Source organism: Entelurus aequoreus, linkage group LG05 (genome assembly GCF_033978785.1).
Source record: "Entelurus aequoreus isolate RoL-2023_Sb linkage group LG05, RoL_Eaeq_v1.1, whole genome shotgun sequence".
NCBI classification, from domain to species: domain Eukaryota; kingdom Metazoa; phylum Chordata; class Actinopteri; order Syngnathiformes; family Syngnathidae; genus Entelurus; species Entelurus aequoreus.
In genome coordinates this window covers 10258337-10262241 of record NC_084735.1, presented here as the reverse complement: position 1 = coordinate 10262241, position 3905 = coordinate 10258337, and positions in this window count along the sequence as shown.

The following is a 3905-nucleotide window of genomic DNA, read 5'->3' as shown; positions in this document are numbered from 1 at the left end:
TTGAACAGTCCAAGTGATAAAGCTTTGTATTTACAGTAAAAGTGGCATCTTGTCTCATCGGTCTTGTACATATTAGTCTTTAATTACTAGTTTATATTTGTAGTTAATTGTTCATATTTAATGTTTACTTTGTACAAAGAGAGCGCAGTCTACTGAAGTTAAATTCCATGTGTGTTAAACATAACTGGACAATAAAGCTGATTCTGATTCACTTTATTATTTTTGGTAACAAAAACCTGAAACAGTAATGTGCAAAAATAATTCGTAGTGCAAGAAAAACAATAAAGTGCAACAATAAAATCACTTAAATATATATAAAAAGGAACAAATTCAATTGTACAAAAAACAACATAATTAAATTAAATATCAAGCAAATATTTAAATAATATTAATGAACAGAGTTACCAGAAATAAGGTAACATAACGGTTTATAAACAAATATAAAGTTACTACATATTGAAACTATGTAAATGTACATAACGATGTGCAAAACATTTTTGGGGAAAAAATCAAAATAAACTATCTTAAATTAAGGTCCTTAATTCACACATTTGACCATCACATCGCAGTTTTGTTCCTCTGTTCTTCACCACTCCACCCACTCCTTAAAACCTGTGCTTCCTGGCTTTTCTGGAGGCAAAGTCATTTATGACATCACTGTAAGAAATCTGATGGCCGACTTTGTTATTAATACTAATCACTGCCATCTGACTCAGACTCGTACATGCAAAAAATAAAAAATAAGAATTTTTTGTTAATTGCTTTTGGGGGCCCCCTGGTGGCCGCGGGGCCCTAAGCAAGCGCTTAGTACGCTTATGCCTTGGGCCGGCTCTGATTTGACCCATCCCCTTGTTCAACCCCCTGGGAGGTGAGGGGAGCAGTGGGCAGCAGCGGCGCCGCGCCCGGGAATAATTTTTGGTGATTTAACCCCCAATTCCAAGCCTTGATGCTGAGTGGCAAGCAGGGAAGAATCCTGGTATGAGCTTTTAAACATAACCCGTTAACTGCTGCCAATCAAATGGTGAATAAGATACTCTTTAGGGCAGTGGTCCCCAACCTTTTTGTAGCTGGGGACCGGTCAACGCTTGAAAATGTGGGGGGTGGAAGGGGGAGGGGGGTGTGAGATGGAGGGGGCGGGGGGGTAGTAATTTTTTTTTTTTTTTTTTGTCATAAAGAAATACAATCATGTGTGCTTACGGACTGTATCCCTACAGACTGTATTGATTTATATTGATATATAATGTATATATTGTGTTTTTTTATCTTGATTTAATTTTTAAAAAATTATTTATTTATTTATTTATTTATTTATTTTATTTTTTATTTTTTTTAATTTCTTGTGGGGCCGCGGCCCGGTACCAATCGGTCTACGGACCGGTAGCGGGCCGCAGCCCAGTGGTTGGGGACCACTGCTTTAGGGTTCATATGTTTGTAAATGTGACTGTGATGAAGTCAGTGCCTCACCAGCCATGAACCTCACCGCACGTCACTGAAACATACATACATATATGACTTACATCGAAACCCACTATGTCAAATGTTAGTACTCATATTTGTTGTTTGATGCTTGGATTTGGTTGTTTATTGCTTGACTTGTGCTTTTTCCAGAGTGTTCTAACTCATGTTCCATCTTCAGTGCACTTTAACACGCAAGTGCACTGAAGTCTGTTTTCTTAACCTTTTCAGACTCACAAGGGTCATTTCTGTGAAAAATGTGGATAATTATTTGTGCTACTGTTGGCGTGGTGATTGTGGCCAAGCAGCAAGAGTGACAGACATATGGTCTCCTCACAAAGCATTTAAACGGACACACAGTGACTTCCGGTTCAGTGCAAACTAAGCTTCAAAACAAAAGCATAGAAATATAAAACAATTGAAAATATCATACTATTACCTGGATTCTAGCATTGATTGATTGATTGATTGAGACTTTTATTAGTAGGTTGCACAGTACAGTACATATTCCGTACAATTGACCACTAAATGGTAACACCCCAATAAGTTTTTCAACTTGTTTAAGTCGGGGTCCACTTAAATTGATTCATGATATATACTATCATCATAATACAGTCATCACACAAGATAATCACATTGAATTATTTACATTATTTACAATCCGGGGTGTGTGTGTGTGTGTGTGTGTGTGTGGGGGGGGGGGGGGGGGCACGAACTAACAAAAAGTGTTAGATTGGCTGAATTAAAAATGTAGAGCAGGGGTCACCAACGCGGTGCCCGCGGGCACCAGGTAGCCCGTAAGAACCAGATGAGTAGCCCGCTGGCCTGTTCTAAAAATAGCTCAAATAGCAGCACTTACCAGTGAGCTGCCTCTATTTTTTTAATTGTATTTATTTACTAGCAAGCTGGTCTCGCTTTGCCCGACATTTTTAATTCTAAGAGAGACAAAACTCAAATAGAATTTGAAAATCCAAGAAAATATTTTAAAGACTTGGTCTTCACTTGTTTAAATAACTTCATAATTTTTTTTACTTTGCTTCTTATAACTTTCAGAAAGACAATTTTAGAGAAAAAATACAACCTTAAAAATGATTTTAGGATTTTTAAACACATATACCTTTTTACCTTTTAAATTCCTTCCTCTTCTTTCCTGACAATTTAAATCAATGTTGAAGTAAAAAAAAAAATTTAATTGTAAAGAAAAATTAATAAATTTTAATTTAATTCTTCATTTTAGCTTCTGTTTTTTCGACGAAGAATATTTGTGAAATATTTCTTCAAACTTATTATGATTAAAATGCAAAAAAATTATTCTGGCAAATCTAGAAAATCTGTAGAATCAAATTTAAATCTTATTTCAAAGTCTTTTGAATTTCTTTTAAAATTTTTGTTCTAGAAAATCTAGAAGAAATAACGATTTGTCTTTGTTAGAAATATAGCTTGGTCCAATTTGTTATATATTCTAACAAAGTGCAGATTGGATTTTAACCTATTTAAAACATGTCATCCAAATTCTAAAATTAATCTTAATCAGGAAAAATTACTAATGATGTTCCATAAATTATTTTTTAAATTTTTTCAAAAAGATTCGAATTAGCTAGATTTTCTCTTCTTTTTTTCGGTTGAATTTTGAATTTTAAAGAGTCGAAATTGAAGATAAACTATGTTTCAAAATTTAATTGTCATTTTTTTTTCGTGTTTTCTCCTCTTTTAAACCGTTCAATTAAGTGTAAATATCATTAATTATTAATAATAACATAGAGTTAAAGGTAAATTGAGCAAATTGGCTAATTCTGGCAATTTATTGAAGTGTGTATCAAACTGGTAGCCCTTCGCATTAATCACTACCCAAGAAGTAGCTCTTAGTTTCAAAAAGGTTGGTGACCCCTGATGTAGAGTAACACAGCAGCTCTATTGTCAAACTTTATTTTTCTCTGTTTGCTATCATTTCCTGTCTTGGTGCTCTTGTTTGGGTAATATTTCCTGTTAGGCACCTTTACTTTCTGTGTTGTGTCCGACCAGCACACCTCTAAACCTCCTGGTTGATTAGTTCTATTTAGTTCCACGTTGTTCCCTTCTTCAGTGCTACTTCATGATCTAGTTGATGTCGTAGTTTTCTGTTGCTTACTGACTTCCTGCTCGGACTGTCTCACTTTAAGTCCGCCAGCTACCTGCTTGCACATTGCCTACCTTCTCGGCATTCTGGGATCACGCCAACAGCCGATATGCGCAGTCAAATAGCTTTTATTGTGTAATGAGCACTAACTTATAGATGATTGATAATAATCCTTCATGATTTCATACTATATCATAAATAATCACTCTACTGGTCAGTAATGGTATTTACACGTTTTAATTCATGATATTAAAGGTAAATCATGAATATAAATACGTGATAAAGGTTGATTCGTTGGGGCTGAAAGAAGACTTTGAAAAGTTGAAATACTCAG